This window comes from Anabrus simplex, chromosome 6 (assembly GCF_040414725.1).
Source record: "Anabrus simplex isolate iqAnaSimp1 chromosome 6, ASM4041472v1, whole genome shotgun sequence".
NCBI classification, from domain to species: Eukaryota; Metazoa; Arthropoda; class Insecta; order Orthoptera; family Tettigoniidae; genus Anabrus; species Anabrus simplex.
The window spans coordinates 203312967-203333348 of record NC_090270.1 but is presented as its reverse complement, the minus strand read 5'-3'; positions in this window follow the sequence as shown (position 1 = coordinate 203333348).

The window sequence follows — 20382 nt, the reverse complement described above, 5'->3', positions numbered from 1 at the left end:
TGATGTGTGGTTTTTCGGCTCTGACCTTTTTCCGACGAGGGGATCCCGGAGAACGCCATTCCATGCTTTGCCGTTTTGTTTCAGGGTCGTACCTGAGACACCAGGTTTCATCCTCAGTGACGATACAGATCAAGAAATTTGATGTCGCATCCGCCGTTTCAACAAAATCCTGTGAAGCCTCTAAACGTGCCTGCTTCTGATCATCAGTCAAGTGATGTGGCACAAGACAAGAACACGTTTTCCTCTTCCCTAACTTCTGGGTAATGATTTGTCGCACGGATTCACGGTTAATCTGTAGTTCATCCGCTATCATGCGCGCAGTTAATCGCTGATCATTCATGATTAATGTCCTCACCTTCTCAATGTTCTCTTCACTGACAGTGGTCACCGGTCTTACGCTACGGGGCTTGTCAGAAACACTTTTCTGGCCTCCTCGAAAACGGACGAACCACTCGTACACACACTTCAAGGACAGTGGTTGATCTTCATAAACACGTACTGTAACCGTTCATGACCTCGTCATACGTATATGGAGACATCTTGTAGAGAGAATATGCCGGTTTCCGCGCGGTTCTACGTTAAATAGCCGCCAAACGAGGATATTCTTGACGGTTCCGGGACTCGAGCCGCCCGCCCGTAGAGTCGCGCGCCCCTCCTCTCGTTGCGCGCAATTGTGAAAACAGGGAGTACAGGCGCCCGTAAGTGGAATTCTTTCTCTCTCTGAGCGAGAGAGGTGGGGCAAGCGAGATGTCAGATGACTGAGAGGTGAGGTCACGAAACAGCCTCAAAGAAGTTGTCCCAACATTCAAGACGATATCACCCCATGTATTCCCCTAGATATCTGGTGGCACCAATGTATAGCTTTCAACTGTTTCGAGGCTATCAACATTAATAACTCGGAAATGCTTGATAGATAATTTCGAGTTACAGCTTCAATAAATGAGGGGATTTTATGTGGATTTATCATGTGGAGAACCATTTTACATAATAAGAATAAGAGGAAGTACACACATAGCTGATCGCCTGAGATGAGAAAAACCAGATGCCTGGCATGACGGGACCAGGAAGACTGAAAAATCCCCGGGGGTCAAGCTCCACCTACTTTAAATTGGTACTGACGCTTTGATAATTTCAGGCGAGCCCGTGAAGTATTCGCAATGAAAATTGATCAACGGAAAGTGGAATGTACAGGCTTTAATTCGATACTAAATTCAACATGTAAATGTATCTGCTAGCGGATCGATGTTTGACAAGAGGGCGTGGACTGATTCCCCCTCCAGAAATAATTCTTTCCACCATATAGGCGAGAGGCAAGAGACCAGTGTATTCCAGTATATTTGTGCATTCGGTCTGATCAACAGGCCTATTCGTGAGTGAACAGTTAGTATGAATACTCAGTGTTTTACATTGTGGAAATTCTTCATCGAACAGTGATATGTAACAATAAATGACAACATATAGTGAGTGACAGTGCGTTGCAAGTCAGATATTTATTATGTTTCTAATGCAATCTGCAATGATCTGGATGTGAATTTTTTTATTCGGATTATGTATCAGAGAGGCGCGGGGTGTTAAAGATATAGTTCGATCACAGTGTCGCAGTGAGGTCCGAACCGACGACATCAGTGACTGGCATTCAGCCATCATTTTTTTTGTAGACCGGGCAGTGTCCGCCGTATTCGCTCTAACGCAGTGAGTTGCACATTGTATTAAAGATTATTGAAGCGGAGTGGGTCGATTGATGACCGATAAAAAAATATATTAACACGTATGTTCGAACCCTGTGAGTGCGCCCGTCTAGTGTGTGGTGCTCCTGGATTCAACTACAATATTTATGGAGAACTAGTGTGTGCAAGGGAAGGCAACGGTTTCGAGCTGCAGGACAGATTAACAATCTAGGGCTAGGATACTTGAATATATGAGTACCTTTAGCGTTTTGAGCTGCAGGACAGATTAACAATCTAGGGCTAGGATACTTGAATATATGAGTACCTTTAGCCGTGACAGAATTATAATGCATGATGAAATTAGTGCATTTATAACACATTAATCCTTCCTCATTGCATATTTGACCTCCGAGAACTTCAGGGCTGGTGAGCGGTCCGCTGTATAGTCACTTCAACACATCAGGTATACTCTGGACTTTCCGACGACATCTGAGGATCCAATCGGCATACGAACGAACCGGCACGTGAGGACTGTGGACAACCCTGCAGATATCAACGCCCCGATGACCGCCTAAGCTGATGGATGTACTCCTTGAGGAGAGCTGATTGCAGAAGTGTTGATACTTTGAATACTTTGAATATCATTTGAGTATAACGCAGGTTTCAGGGATTATAGTTGATAAGATTTTCCTGTGAGAATTTCTTCGTGGTTGGAGCCACTCATTTCATTAATTAGGGGATATAATGCATGGTAATTAATAAGGCCCTAGTATAATTTACAGGTGACGTGATGTAAATAAAGGGGAATAAGGTTTCATAATATGATCCGATCGTCCAAAGCTGATTTTAAATGCTACGAATCATCACAAAATTCCCGATTAGTTATTTAGGATGATACGTCACCTGATGATAGAATTTCCTCCTGTATAGATTTAAGGCTGCATACTACAAGACGGCTATGAACCAATTGTGGGGTGTACTTGAACTACATAGACCGCGATTAACCACAAATTTTTTAAAAATCTTTTTTGTCCTGAAGGCTAGAGTCTTTTATTTAAATGTGCATAGTTTTCGGAATATGAGGATTGAAAGGATGGTACTTGATTTGTAAGCTCGTAAGTATAACAGTTTAGTGGTGTTTAAATATGTGGATTCCCCTGCAGAATAGATATTTGGGACGATGGATAATGCCGTCTCGTGAATACGATGATTGAGGCCATATGTATGATGTTACGCTGATAGCGCTAATGAATTGCAGAAAGAGAGAGAGACAGTTATTTTACGATAATATCAGTATTTAAAATAGCAAGTAACGTGAAAGGCCTTGCTTTGCAGGGAAGGGAAAAGAAACAAAAGGGAACGGTCGGGCCGACACGTCTGACAGTTTTATGGCCCTGTGGGGAGCGAACGAAGTTTGCTGGCCACTCTGTAAGGGGATGCATTTAGTTCGTTCTTTCTTTCCGTAGTAGAACGAAGACATGCATAAATCAAGAAATTGACATCGTCACATATATCTCAGGTCTGACAAATGAATGAACTCCTTCCACCTTTGTTATTATTATTAAAATAAAAACCGTGATAGGATTTTCAGGTTTTTTTTTTTTTTTTTTTTATTAATTTTTTTTTTTTACACTCCACATACGGAAGTCCTGAGCTCGAGGCTGCAGGGTTCGATGGAGACTGTTGCCCACATGTGGTAACTAAGCTGAGCTGTACCAAGATCCTGTGTTTTGTGTTTTTTTTCTTTTCTTCTCTTCTTTGGCATGGAGAAGCAAATGCAAGGTGTTATGTTATTTCTTCCAGTAAGTGTAATATATGTCAAGTAATGCAATCTATTGGTTGTCGGTTGATATGCCTGTTATTTTTAGCAACACCGTTGAAATGAAATGTCACGTGTTATATTGACGCCTAGGTAAATCCCTATGAAGCAGGTGTTATGAGGAGTTAATGCTCCGTGCGCTAAATCAGACGAGGTTATTAGCATAGAGAATGTGACATAGCTATCATGTGTTTCAAGGTGTACTCGATAATTTTAGCGACCCTCAATTAACATGATATGATTAACTTGAGTGATACAACTCATGTCGTAAAGAAGATATGCCCTTGTAAATAACATATGTGTAAAATGCTTAATGTAATAAGATCTTCGTGTATTAGGTAATTCAAAGGGGACGCCCTTTTCAGTGTGTTTAATGATTTGAAGGTTATGAAATGACAAATGCCAGTCTGAGAAAAAGACAGAAAAGGACATTCAAGCTCAGACCTGATTATGAATTAGTGTAGTGTATTAATAAATATCTCGGCATATCTGTATGTAATGAAATTTCAAGTGTTTTCCTTAATTAATTAACGGTGTTTCTGCAAAATGACGGCGTTCCTTCTCATTAGTAATGTGTTCGTATTCCTTTGATGTCCGAGACTCTTTCCCTCTACTTAGAATTAAATAGTTTAAGCCCCTTTCCGGACAGACCACGTACCCAAGCTCTGAGCAAGCCGAGGAAAAACTCAAGTAGGGGTGATGGGCTTCGATTCCAGGGTCCGTCCGAGGGTCTCGTCAAATAAATCCTTACAGCCACTTCACAAGCCGATTAATGTAAATTGTTATGCACTGGAGCCCTGGACAGGTGCAGTACCAGCATTGCATGCGTTTCTTTCAGCGTCTTGCCAAGCTGTAAACAAAACTGTACATTGATCTTTTGGTTGTTCATGCACCTGTTCGCAGTTCAGAACAAACGCACTAAACACGCACTGTGTCAAACAGGTCTTACACAGCACACACACACAATGCTAAACTGAACAACGTTGGGAGCATGTGGTCAAAACCTGCCAGTGTTGCCGTATCGACCGTTCTGACTTCAATACATTGGAATATTTTCACAGAAACAGAATTCTGTATGAATGCAAGGAAAGTAGTGTAATTACTGGTACAATTAAAGAAATTTACAAAAATAATCATATAGTGTTATTTAAATACTGAGTCCATAAATTCTGATTTACATTACACTTGAGGATTTTCATAGAAACAATTCTTTATCAATGACGGGAGAGCTTTGTAATTACTGATAGTCGGATAAAATACTGTTGACACCATATTTTGTTGAATGAACAGAGCGAACATGAATATTGCCGTCGGGCCTGATATTATGCAAGTATAAAGCATTATTGCTTATGAAAGTAGTATTAATTTTTATAGAATTATTGAGAGCCACTGATAAGGGAGTATTAAACATTGAGTGTTTTTTAAAATTTATTCTCCAAGAGAAATATCAGTTTACAAATAGTAAGTGACCACAGGGGTCCTTAAACAAGAACACAATTACTTGCATTGTTTAGTATCAGTATGTATATTTTAGTAATAGGAGTGACGCCCTATCACATGAAGTACAAATGGTCATGGAGAATTTTAATTGAATCCTTAATAATGTTTTAAGCCAATTATATTTAGACAAGTTAAAGAAAATCAGAAGCTTTTCATATGTTTCCAGGTCAACAGCGGCACAGCATCCTTACTGCCAAACAGTTGTCACATAACACACCACAATAATAATTATAAAATTAATGTCGTAATATCCTATAACACACCAGTTTTTCAGTGGAACATGATAGTGATCAAAGAGGTATGGTACACATGGTTTGTAGACGGCCCTCTTCTCCTGGTAGTCTTCAAATGCCTGATGTTGATCCCTTTTATGCTATCTTGAGGGAGTGAGGAAACTGAAATCCTAAAGAGCTTTGGCAGTTGTAGGAAATAGGACGAGAATTGTCTCAGTGTATTCACCACGTGAGGCTACAGATGAGGATGAAGTTGACAAGTTTTTACGAAGCATTGAGTGACATCGTAGTCAGGGTCAATAGCAAGGATAGGATAGTGCTAATGGGCGATTTCAATGCGAGAGTTGGAAATAGAATTGGAGGATACGAAAGGGTGATTGGTAAATGTGGGGAAGATATGGAAGCTAATAGAAATGGGAAGCATTTGCTGGACTTCTGTGCTGGTATGGGTTTTTTCAGTTACAAAGGCTATTCACCGCTAAACATGGGAGGGTAACGGTACCAGATCCATAATAGATGATATCTTAACCAACTTCGAATTCAGGAATCTGTTAGGAATGTACAGGATTTTCAGGGATTTTTTGATGATACAGACCACTCTCTGATCTGTAGTGAACTAAGTATCTCTAGGCCTAGGATAGAGAAAGTGAAATCTGTCTGCAAACGAATAAGGGTAGAAAATCTCCAGGACGAGAAAATTAGACAGAAGTACATGGATATGATCAGTGAGAATTTTCGAACAGTGGACAGTAAGCAGGTTCAGGATATAGAAAGAGAATGGGTGGCATACAGGGATGCTGTAGTAGAAACATCAAAGGAATGCCTGGGAAATCTTGGTGGAATGATGAAGTGAGAGCAGCTTGTAAACATAAACTCTCAACTGCCTTCTGTCAAACCAGTTATTAATTTTGCAAATGGGCCGATGGCCTTCGATGTTAGGCCCCTTAAAACAACAAGCAGCAACAATTTTGCAAACATGTCTAATATAATCAGAAAGAATGCTTTCCCAAAGCTTACATACAATGTATGTCAAACTGACTGGCCTGTAATTTTCAGCTTTATGTCTATCACCCTTTCCTTTATACACAGGGGCTACTATAGCAACTCTTCATTCATCTGGTATAGCTCCTTCAACCAAACAATAATCAAATAAGTATTTCAGATATGGCACTATATCCCAACTCATTGCCTTTAGTATATCCTCAGAAATCTTATCAATTCCAGCTGCTTTTTTAGTTTTCAGTTTTTGTATCTTACTGTAGATGAACAGATTGAGAAGCAGCTTTCACCAATTTTTTTTCTGAAAACTCCATCTTCTCCACAGGACAAATTCAGTTTGATGCAATGCGTGATATTGAAGTTTAAACCAGATGGACGCACTCTTAGCTCAAACAACTATTACCCATGTACATTCCATTTACGTTTATGAAGAGGAATGAATGTACAACAGTTACAATGTTTACAACCGGAGACTGTTTCTTTTCCAGACATCAGTGAAACAAAATTAAATGATGTGAGAAGCTTGTATAGGTATTTGGATAAGTAAAGTGGTGACTGGATCAAATAGATGATTAATGAAAAGGACCATTTGTGGACTCGGCCAATGTTCAGATATTTTAATGCAACATTTCCATTTAAACATTAAACACTTTCTTCTTTTGTAATGTACTATCCTGGTTCTTTAATCATATGGCCAGAATATCCTCCTACAGGAATGGAGTAGACCATACAGCCAGTGTCTCAATGCCAAGAGTTGGACAGCGGAAAAAAATCTGACACCATAAGGGAGTGAGCGGCTCAAGGCAAACGGGTTCCTTTAGGAGGGTGAAGGTTCCTCAGTGGAGGAAATGCCACTGGATTCCTTCAGATAGCGTCTGATTTCCAGTGAAATGGCTACCAATAGGCATGCAGCAGCTATGGCAGGCTTGAAAACAGTCATGGGCAGCAAACACGCAATGGTTAATTCAGCTATGATACTGGAAATCCACTGCCGTATCAATCTCATGAGAGTCATGAGTGAAGTCATCAAGTACTGAGCCTCAGATGTCGTTATGAAATCCGGGTGTCAACCAGTGCTACCCTGATTCCGGGTCAAGGAGTATGAAATTGGGTACCAGCCACATGACAGTGGTTAATCAGGCTGTAGATGGAAACAAAGCTAGTGGTTCAAGCACCAAGATTCTACAGCTGAGGAATATGTTGACTTTGGCTACATGGAATGTACAAGGTATGCAAACACAAACCAGAAGTTCTACATGAAATAGTGTGAGGTTAAAAGTAGACAAAAGAGTGAGCCACATCAAACATTTATTTGAAAATTTTATGCTAGTTCATTAACAACAGAAAACTGGCTATATTGCATGTGATTAATTTCATTATTAAACCATACTGAAATTCAATATATTAAAATACTTTACATAAGTATTGAACAGGTGGATTTCAATAAATTAATTGTAAATTTTAATATAAAATGGCTATAATAGAAATGGAATTAACAAGGTACAACATAGAAATAGCAGGACTTCCAGAAACACAATTTTTATGATAAGGACATTTCAAGACCCACAATGGTAATTACATATTGTCGTTGCCTCGAAATATCATTATGTGACAAAGTTGAGAGGGGAAATACTGACCTGCAGCACACGTATCACTTGGAATGAACATTCATTGACATAGTTGGTGTAATACTGAACCTTAGATGACAGAACCTTTCTGGTCAGAGTTCTAAGCTGAATTATTATCACATAGCAGTTTTTCTAGGCTAAACGACGATATATTTTACTGGAAGCAGTAAACAGCAATTGGAGTAGCAATAAAACTATCGGCATGGCTATAGACTTCCAGACCATTAACTACCACATAATTCCCATAAAACTAGAAGGCAAACCTTACAAGTTGAATATAATACAAGTATTTGAGCTAACCTCCAATGCAGATGAAAATGAAAAATTGAATTCTTCTGTAAATTGGAAGCCACCATAGGAAATACTTTAAGTAAAGAAATAACCCTTACATGTTGTGACTTCAGTGTAAAAGTTGGACATACATTTCAAAATGAAGACTTGAAAGAAGTGATTGGTAAATATGGAATTGGAGAAAGAAATGAAAGGGGCAATAACCTAATTAAATTCTCCTCTGACAACAATTACTCCATAATGAACACCATGTTTAATCACCATATGTAAATTATATACTTGGAAAAGTCCAGGGAAGAAAAATGATCAATGATATCTCAACGACCACCACACCGCCAACAGGAGGTCGGGACTGAAGAAAGAGATCCCAGTTTTTGAAATATTTTCGTATTTCTTTTTCTTTCAACAGAAACTTTATTTCCATCATTTCAGAAAAAATGGGCATAATCACAACATTTAAAGGTAATTCTTCAATATTTGTATCCTAATGTATTAAAATGAGGGGCTGCCTGGCCAAGGCGGTAAAGGCCTGCTTGATTCACTGGGAAGGATGTGGGTTTGATTCCCCATCAGGAAGTCGAAAATTTAAGAAACGAGTTTTCCACTTCCAGCAATCCTGAGGTTCACTCACTCTACACCAAAAATGAGTACCAGATTAATTCCTGGGGACAAAGAGCTAACCACTCTACTACATCAAGAGCCAGTGGTGGGATTCAAATCCATCATCTTCCAAACGCAAGCTCACAGCTACACCACCTTAACCACATGGCCAACTTGCTTGGTAATATTATTAGTAATTTGGGTTTAAGTCATACATACATACATAGATACATAGTATCCAGTAAGGAGTAGAGCACACTGAATGGGCATGAAACTTCTCTGGAAAAGAATGTAACACACTTTTTTTTTTTTTTTTTTGCTAGGGGCTTTACGTCGCACCGACACAGATAGGTCTTATGGCGATGATGGGAAAGGAATGGCCTAGGAGTTGGAAGGAAGCGGCCGTGGCCTTAATTAAGGTACAGCCCCAGCATTTGCCTGGTGTGAAAATGGGAAACCACGGAAAACCATCTTCAGGGCTGCCGACAGTGGGATTCGAACCCCCCTAACACACTTTTCTTCAAAATCCTATAAGCTCTAGTTTCAAAGATATAGCCCATTGAAACTGTGGTGAAAGTGAGGAGTAGGCAACGCTTGTGGCCAGCACATGGCATGGACATAACCTGGCATTTGCTTGATCAAGCAGTGGCTCCACTTGCCAGTTATACACTGACTGACAGAGCAAATGCAACACCAAGAAGGAGTGGTCAGAACTTTATGCCAATTGCAGGGTAGACTGACGTCACTGAGGTATGCTCATGATGTTAAATGCGCCGCTGTGCTGCGCACGTAGCGAACGATAAATGGGACGCGGCGTTGGCGAATGGCCCACTTCGTACCGTGATTTCTCAGCCGACAGTCATTGTAGAACGTGTTGTCGTGTGCCACAGGACACGTGTATAGCTAAGAATGCCAGGCCGCCGTCAACGGAGGCATTTCCAGCAGACAGACGACTTTACGAGGGGTATGGTGATCGGGCTGAGAAGGGCAAGTTGGTCGCTTCGTCAAATCGCAGCCGATACCCATAGGGATGTGTCCACGGTGCAGCGCCTGTGGCGAAGATGGTTGGCGCAGGGACATGTGGCACGTGCGAGGGGTCCAGGCGCAGCCCGAGTGACGTCAGCACGCGAGGATCGGCGCATCCGCCGCCAAGCGGTGGCAGCCCCGCACGCCACGTCAACCGCCATTCTTCAGCATGTGCAAGACACCCTGGCTGTTCCAATATCGACCAGAACAATTTCCCGTCGATTGGTTGAAGGAGGCCTGCACTCCCGGCGTCCGCTCAGAAGACTACCATTGACTCCACAGCATAGATGTGCACGCCTGGCATGGTGCCGGGCTAGAGCGACTTGGATGAGGGAATGGCGGAACGTCGTGTTCTCCGATGAGTCACGCTTCTGTTCTGTCAGTGATAGTCACCGCAGACGAGTGTGGCGTCGGCGTGGAGAAAGGTCAAATCCGGCAGTAACTGTGGAGCGCCCTACCGCTAGACAACGCGGCATCATGGTTTGGGGCGCTATTGCGTATGATTCCACGTCACCTCTAGTGCGTATTCAAGGCACGTTAAATGCCCACCGCTACGTGCAGCATGTGCTGCGGCCGGTAGCACTCCCGTACCTTCAGGGGCTGCCCAATGCTCTGTTTCAGCAGGATAATGCCCGTCCACACACTGCTCGCATCTCCCAACAGGCTCTACGAGGTGTACAGATGCTTCCGTGGCCAGCGTACTCTCCGGATCTCTCACCAATTGAACACGTGTGGGATCTCATTGGACGCCGTTTGCAAACTCTGCCCCAGCCTCGTACGGACGACCAACTGTGGCAAATGGTTGACAGAGAATGGAGAACCATCCCTCAGGACACCATCCGCACTCTTATTGACTCTGTACCTCGACGTGTTTCTGTGTGCATCGCCGCTCGCGGTGGTCCTACATCCTACTGAGTCGATGCCGTGCGCATTGTGTAACCTGCATATCGGTTTGAAATAAACATCAATTATTCGTCCGTGCCGTCTCTGTTTTTTCCCCAACTTTCATCCCTTTCGAACCACTCCTCCTTGGTGTTGCACTGTCACTGTCAGTCAGTGAAATGTAAACATGAGAGCATAGAGTGCAGTGCAAGGACATCAGACATAGCTCTGGCCCGTACAAAAGGCAGCAGTAGTGTGTTTATTTACATTTTGTGTTGCCCTAGAAAATAACATTGCACAATGATTACACATTATTACAAGTGGGGACATATTTTATTTCTTGAACTACATCAGCGTAAATAATGATGCCAGTGTTTAATTCGAACATGGGCCAATATCACCACTGCGAAGTGCAGTGGAACGGTTGATCTTGAACTGTAATGTACAGGAAGGTTTGGTATGTTACTCATATTGAGGATGTACCAGAACAATAGTTGTTGAAATAAATAAAATATTGAGGCGAGTCCACCTTTTCAATACCAAAAAGGTGCACTCCCCACAATATATTATTTATTTCAAGAATTTTTTTGTCAATATGGACCTTAAATATGAAATTTATTTCATGTAACGAACATTTCTTATCCTGAAGAGCAAATGTGATAGGAAATAAGCAAAGCCTGATAAAATGCATACAGTCATCTCAACCAAGTTGAGGCACGGTGAGTATTGGAAGGAAAGTTGAACACACTGAGAATGTTGCTGCACAAATTGAATTTGGTATCAGCTACATCATACGTCAGTTTGTGCAGCACATTTTATTTGCAATAAGATTTCCCCTGTTTATGAAGAAGAAGAATAACAGCCTCAGAATCGTACTTTACAAGGATGGAGTTTACATCCATTGGTACAGAATTCAATAAATCAGTACTGATCTGCATTTAGGGCAGTTGCTGAGGTGGCAGATTCCCTATCTGTTGATTTCCTAGCCTTTCCTTTAATGATTTCAAAGAAATTGGAAATTTATTGAACATCTCCCTTGGTAAGTTATTCCAATCCCTAACTCCCCTTCCTATAAACGAATATTTGCCCCAATATGTCCTCTTGAATTCCAACTTTATCTTCATATTGTGATCGTTCCTACTTTTAAAGACAACACTCAAACTTATTCGTCTACTAAAGTCATTCCACGCCATCTCTCCACTGACAGCTCAGAACATACCACTTAGTTGAGCAGCGTTAGCGTATGCGTTAGCACCGAAAAGAGCTAGCTATGGAATGCTCCTTCTTCCTAGCCTTTTTCACAATTTGTTGGGGTCAGCAATTGATGGTATTTGACCCAGTTTCATGGCCTGATGCCCATCCTATGTGGAGGGATGTATTCACTACCACATATTTCTGTGGTGGTTGAAAGTGTGGAGTACTGTGTATAGATGAAGATAAGTGTATTAAGATGAACACAAAAACCCAGTCCCCAAGCCAGAGGAGTAAAGCATAGCAAGTTAAATTCCCCAGCCCAGCCGAGAACTGAATCCAGGACCCTCCGAACCAAAGGATAGTGCATTGATCATTCAGTCAAGGATCTGGATTATTGCTAGAACAGTGACAATGGTAATTATGAGTTATATAAGGATGGAGCAGGGATGAGAAGGATGACAAATACATAGGAGAAAATGGGAGTATCCCAAAAGAACATCTGCCTACAGGCATTACCCCCTCCCCTACCAGAGGACTCCTAAACCAAAGATAAACACACAGTAGTAGAATGATGTTATGGCTGGCCTCCCATCATGCATGCTTGAGCCTAGACCTTGGCAGTAGTTTTCAACACTTCCCTGGGTTAACTAGAGCTCAAACCTGCTGCTGGGGGAACTGATGACCAGGGAGTAAGTCTCAGAGACACCAGACCGTTTGGTGTTATAAGTGGTACACTGCAGCACATTGTAATATTCGATAACAGGTACCTCTCTTACTTATCTCATGTTGGCAAGTCCTATCAACCCAAGGGTTGGCAGGGTCCGCAAGTACTGCTGCAAGCCCTGAAGTCAAGACAGCATAAACAGAGGCCGAGTCACATTATGGGGTCAGGGTGGTCACGTAAGACACACGAGCGGTCACCCACCCACATCCTGACTACACCAGCTCAACAGTGGAGATACCATATAATTCAGCATTTTACCCTGGCTAGGATTGTTACCTTGTTTCTTGTATTTGTGTTATTTATGTTCCGTGATTGAAGGATTATTAGCAATGAAAATTCCTCTTGTTACAAAGAATGATAATAATAACAACAACAACAGTCTCAGAATCATGTGTTTGCATGCTGAGAAACATGTTTGCTAGATTTATGAAAGAGTAATGTATTTGCATATGTAATTGGACTATTGTGACAAAATTTTGACAGTAAATAGTAACTAATATAATAGTAAACTTCCTTGAATTTTGACAATTGAGGTGTTATTATTCTAGTATGACACGCAGGTCGCCTACGGGAGTCAAATCAAAAGACCTGCACCTGGTGAGCTGAACATGTCCTCGGACACTCCCGGCACTAAAAGCCATACGCCATTTCATTTTCCTACTTTTAAAGACACCACTCAAACTTATTAGTCTACTGATGTCATTCCACGCCATCTCTCCACTGACAGCTCGGAACATACCACTTATTATTACAAGTAGTGAAAATCATTGCGAATCCGTATTGAAAGTCATCTTATGACAAATATAAGAAATTTATTTCTCTTCCACCTATTCAATACAACTCAATATTTAAATTAGAGTTAAATCCTCATTAAAATAAGAATTGGTACATGTTTCGCCCTTTCCTATGGGGCATCTTCAGCCGTAGCATTGCCTCAAACCATATCAGGTACCTGATTAAAATCTGATCTTAAATCTACTAAAGAATTGAATACAGTAAAAAAACTTTACTTAAAAAAGCAGTCATTATATGAGTAACTTGATTTAAATACAAGTGGAATTAACAATATTGATGGGCTTGAGCCATTGTCAATGTTGAATATGAATGAAAATTTAAAATATTGTTTATAAAATGATGAAAGTGAGTAGAGAACAAAGATAAAATTGATTATATACAAACTTAGTATTACACTTGGTATAACACTGTGCCATTTTTACATAATATTGAATCTTGGCATGTGTACTTGATATAGTCCTATTCAAAAGATATCAAATAATTTCTAAGTTTTTAGTTTGTAACTAGCTCAGAAAGACATTATATTTATGTTGTAGTTCTACTTGAGCACCTATGTTGAACAGATTATTAGAAAACAACTTAATGGGGCTGCTGAAATGTCATTAGACCATCCTCTTCTGCTGAGCAATATTCTGTGGTGATAGTGTGCCTAGCACAGAAGGACTTGCTTTCATGTCGTAATTCTACTTGAGGACCTATGTTGAACAATTAAATAACAACTTAATCAGAACTGTTGAAGTGTCATTAGATCATCTTCTTCTGTTGAACAATATTCTATGTTGATGGTGTGCTTCACTGTTGTTCGAATGTTCAGATGTTGATTTACTAGTCGAAAGGGGCTGTCAAACTGTGGTAGAAGTTTTAATGTTATGTTGTCCAATGTGTGCAAGCTCTGAAAGGAAGGAAAATCTATAATTAATTAGGTTTTATGGTTGTGGAGGGGAGAATAGAATATTGTTCAACAGAACAAGGAGGCAGATTCCAGTTAGCGATAAGATGGTCGCAATGCCCTTGGGAGGTCACAGCCCTGGACTTGATGGGTCCTTACCGTAGAACACTACAGGGTAAAACAGGACTCCTAGTAATTACCGACCTCTTCACAAGATGCATTGAGGCCTTTCCAATACCAGGAGCCACGATAGGACGCATCACCAGCCTTCTACAAGATGAGGTATTCAGCCGCTAAGGTTACGCACAGTGCATTCTGTCAGACAACGGGAGTCAGTTCACGTCAAGGAAGTGGCAGCAAATGATGACAGAATGGACCACCCCTATCTACAACCCAACGGCCAATCCAACGGAACAACGGAACCAGGAGCTGAAAAGTATGCTACAGGTCCACCTAACAGACTAAGAACATCGACTGTGGGACTGTCAGATACCACAGCCACTCTATTGCCATGCGACAACGCATCAACCATGTCACTGGCTATTTATTCCCCAGCGGAGCTGTTCCTTGGTTGACAATTATATGACACCGGGGATTGGGAGATTCGTCCACCATCCATTATTGGTCAAGATGATGCAGCTCTTTCTCTAGTACAGTGGCAGCTGCAGCAGCAGCAGCAGCAGCAGGACATCAAGGAGATGCAAGCTTTGGCCGAGAAGAGATCCGTTACCCAGGAAGAAACCCAGATCTTCCTACCAGGCCAACAAGTACTGTGACGTAACTGCCCAGTCAGTGATAAGATTATAGGGTTTCACGCAGGTCTCGCACCTAAGTGGGTTGGTCCCATCGAGGTGGATAAGCAGCTGGGCCATGGGGTCTACCTACCAAAGACCAACCCTCCTGTCAAGGTCCATGCATCGGAGTTGCAGCGAGTCACCCAACCGCTGCGCATACAGACTAAACCTGGTACTACTACAGGTCCACCTCGAGGAGAGGCTACTGATGACACAGCTCTGTCTGGTCATGAGGAGAATGCATCGACTATCATCGAGGGAGAGGCTGGCGGCAAGGAAACTCTGCCATGGTACGATCTGGTCAAGAGGAGGAGAGCACATCCAGCGATGTCGAGGGAGAGGGAAGATACAATCTACGACCAAAGTAAAGTCGACGAGTGTGACAGACTGTGGAAATTGTTTCCTTCTTAGTCTCCTTACTTCTCTGTTATAATATAGTGGATCTTTACCATTCCTTACTACCTCTCAAGGTACAACCCTATTTTCACATTCCTCAACAATTGCTTTAAACCCATCCCAGAGTCTGTTTACATTTTATTTACCGTTTTCTGCTGATCATAGTTACTTTTTAAAAACTCCCGCATGCCTGTTTTATCGGCGATATGGTACTGCCAAATAGTCCTAATTTTAATACCTTACTTTCTTTCACATTTATTTTTAACTACCATAAAAACAGCTTCGTGATCACTAATACCGTCTATTACTTCGATTTCACTATAGAGCTCATCTGGTTTTACCAGCACCACATCCAGAGTATTATTCCCTCTAGTTGGTTCCATCACTTTCTGAATCAGGATGTCCTTCCCATATTAACTTACTTGCCATTTGTTGGTCATGCTTCCTGTTGTTCGCATTACCTTCCCAATTGACATTTGGTAAATTGAGATCACCCGCTACAATCACGTTCCTTTCCTTTTTGCGCCGTTCCCGCGTCCAGGTAGAGTCACAAAAAAATCCAGACTAGTTCAATTTTATTACCATTCATCAATTCAATATCGATTTGGGGTCATAGGTTTCAGAAGTAGAGTCATCGGATGAGACAAATGGATAAATTTATACCATATCAGCTTATTGGACATCTCCATCTCGCGAGTTAATTCATGTCCTTTCATAAATTTTAATCATATTTTTTTCTATGTCTCTATTTTCTTGTCTGATTGGATTTCGGTGCAAATTAGGTGATTATCGTCACAATTAAGTGATTTTAATTTGTCATATAAATGCATATTTTGGCTATTTTTTGCCATAAGGTCATATTTTGAGCTATTTTAGTAGAAACGTCATATTTCGGCGGTTTGACGACAGCTGTAGGTGTTTGTAATCATCTTCAACTTACCGAATGCAAACTAGTGTTTACAAAACATTTTAATTTGTCATATAAATGCATATTTTGGCTATTTTTTGCCATAAGGTCATATTTTGAGCTATTTTAGTAGAAACGTCATATTTCGGCGGTTTGACGACAGCTGTAGGTGTTTGTAATCATCTTCAACTTACCGAATGCGAACTAGTGTTTACAAAACTGCTTCTCGGTATCACGCTGTTGATACAAGTCGAATAGTAGTATAACCAACCCGCTGTACTCGGCAACCCGGTCTCCCAGGTAGAGACAGAAATAATCCGGAAAATCCTGTTCCAGCAGTGAGCTAATTACTTCTGGTAATCGCTCACTTGTCTTTGTTCAGATATTCGAACCTCAACCTCCTATCACTTACACAAGTGTTAGTTTACAGTAAATCATATCCCAGCACACATTCCAGTATGCCTTCGGAAAAGTCTTCTACTAGTGTTAAGTTACGAAGCTTTGTTAAGGAGTTTGGAGAAGAATATTTCTGTACAGACGGTTTAGTTCTATTTTGCAAGTTGTGTGAAGTGAAAGTCGTGGCTGAAAAACGTTTTAATGTGCAACAACATTGTAACACGGCAAAACATAGCAACAATGTCAAACGACAACATGTCGATAAAAAGAGGCAGCAATTGATATTCGATAAGGCTGTTACATCTTCAGCGATGGACAGATGTTCGGATTTTTCAAAGGAACATTGTGAGATGATGGTGTCTGCAAACATTCCTCTAAACAAGGTGAACAATACCCATTTCAAGAATTTTCTGGAGAAATACACTAAAAAATCTGTTCCTACAGAATCAACACTGCGACAAAACTATTTATTGCGTTGCTATGAAGATACTCTAAATCGAATACGACACAGTGTAGCAGACAATAAGATTTGGATATCTATTGATGAGACGACGGACACTGCAGGTAGATATATGTATGTATGTTCAGTCTGTCAGCGATGCCGCTGGTGGGATTCTCAACAGCTCTGTCATCAGCTGTCATAGATGGCCTAGACATCACTGAAGAGACATACTAGGAAAATGAGGAGTGAGGTAGTTTCCCGTTGCTTTCCTCACAGGTAGATATATAGGGAATATAATTATTGGAACACTCCGTGCTGATCGCCCTAGGGATATTTTTCTACTAACCTCAGAAGTTTTAGAGAGAGCAAATCATTCAACGATTACAATTCTTTTTGATAATGCACAAAAAATTTTGTGGAAGGATGAAATTAAGCGGGAAAAAGTTCTTCTCTTTGTTACCGATGCTGCTCCGTACATGGTGAAAGCTGCTGAAGGCCTCAAGCTGTTTTATCCAAGAATGATTCACGTCACTTGCCTTGCGCATGCTCTGCATAGGGTGGCAGAAGAAATTCGTGGACATTTTACAGAAGTTGACAAATTAATATCTAACGTCAAATTTTTTTTTGAAAGCACCACTGCGGGTTGCAACTTTCAAGAAGTTAGCTCCTTCAACGCCACTCCCTCCACAGCCAGTTCTTACTAGGTGGGGGACATGGCTCGATGCTGCCGCGTATTATTGCATAAACCACTCCACTATCAAAAACATTGTTAACGGCTTCAACAAAGATCATGCCTCTTGTATCAAGATTGCCCAGGAATTGTTTTCCAACAGTTTGTCAGATAGTTTGGCATATATTAAGTTGAACTTTGGAATTATATCGAGTGCAATTACTCGTTTAGAATCTGCTGGCTTAGAAATTCATGCAAGTATTGACATTGTGAGAAGTGTTGAACTTTCATTACAACAATCACATGGAATAGTTGGTGACAGTGTAAAACGGAAACTTCAAAATGTGCTTAATCGAAATGATGGTTTTCACCGTGTGTGCAAGATAAATGATGTTCTTAGAGGAGAAGGCACCAGTACACTTCAAGATGAGTGCATACTCGACAGCAGTGATTTAACATTATTTAAATATGCACCAATAACGTCTTGTGATGTAGAAAGGAGCTTCTCCTCTTACAAGAATGTGTTAAGTGATAATCGGAGGTCTTTCGCGCCTGATGCTTTGAAGACGAATCTTGTCATACACTTTAATTCCACCCGCAGAGAAGAATGAATTAAAGGTATGTGAGTTTGCGCTATAGGCTCTGACGCCCTACCATAATGTACTGAAAGACATCTATTTAATTCGTTTCTTGGTGCTCAGTTTAAACTTTAACGCATTTGAATAATGTTAATGAAATCTGGGCTTAAACGTTCCAAAATATATTTTCTAAATAGATTGATTTCTAGTTTTCTTGTATTTCAAACCACCAATGCAGGGTGCAAACATGGACTTTTACAATGTTGTGTGATCTGATAAACTTAGCAAACTTAGTTCACGAAAGTTTGATAAGTGAATCAAGGATAATAGACTGTGAATAATTGCTGCACATGTATATTCAGAAAACTAATATTAAAGTAAGAATAAAGAATTTAGTTAAGAAATATGTATCAGAGGAATTACCGTTCCGATTTATAATTTATTTTAAAATGTCCATATTTTGATTAATCATTTTCTGGTCATATTTTGTCACTTTTGAGGTCATATTTTCTCATTTTTGAGGTCATATTTGCTTGCTTATTTGGGCTATTTTTAGGTCTTAAACATCGGAGCCCTACTTATAAGTACTTATCTAACATAGGATACCATTAAAAAGATTAAATAAATTCATGTAACATCTCTTTAGATTAAAAGATTTTGAAAATAAAGCAAAATTTGAATATCCTATACATAATCTGGCTATCTCTCCACCTATCTAATCTAATTGATATCTATATGGAATATTTAAAGGCCTTTGGTATCAAAGAAAATATAAGTCCTTACTATATACATTTTTTTCTGTTGAATATAGAAAATGATCAGAGATCCTCATTATTTATGATAAAACATTAAATTAAAATCACGTTTGTGTTACTCTTTCTTTGCTTATTTACAACATAATTACTTAAATTCTTCCCCTAATTTTTGTATAATATATTGCAGATCTATTCACAAGTTTTCAATGCTTTGCCTGCATATATCCATCAACATTTCATAATTACAATTATATCACGTTTATTAACCTTTCGAATAAGGAAAGCATTCGTTTTCTCATTCATTTTTGTCGAGTATTTCAAGTTGTATGTCCTTTACATTCATATACACAAAGAAGAAAAGATAAAGATAAGTCATTGAAATATTACTTCACTCCCAAATAATCAAAATTTACCATTACTGATCATTATTTACGTCATTCATCAAAAATAAAATATAAATTCCCAAAATTAATTTAAGTGCCAATTATATTTACCATATGTGATCTGTCATCATGTCACCAGTTTCTCCTGATATCTTATTTAATGTTATTTCTGGAAATTCTGTGGTCTGTCATCTAAGAAGACTTTAATAACCAATGTCATTATTATCCAATTACGGAGAACCCTTTCAGTGATACCATTTAATATGAGCAAACAAGCCTCCTAACTCTATTTATTTGAATAAACACATTTGTGGTTAAGAATTCAGGATAATATGGGCTAATTTCACTTTCACTTCCCTATATGGATTGGTTTTTTGATGATCTACAGGTATCTAACCGACATATGCAAGTTACATGGATCGTATTTAGTGCTAGTTGTGGAATGCTGAAGGATTAATATACATTATGGAATCAAATACATTTCCTCTTAACCTTAAATCGTGTCAACTAACTTAATATGATCAATAAAATATATCCATCTCTTTCATCTTGACGAAAAAATAATCACCACCATCATTCTTCTTATTATTACTCGACCATTATATATATCATCTGCTTCACATTTCTTATATCATATCTCATCCTTCATTTCAATAACCACAATAATCTATCTTAACTTGATGCATATGACTTCATAATTATTATTCATCCACTTATATATTCCATTTCCTTCTCAATTTTCTTCAGATTCCTCTCATATTCTTCATATGTCTTCTTATGGTCTCAATATAACCTGTATATGGCATTGCAATGT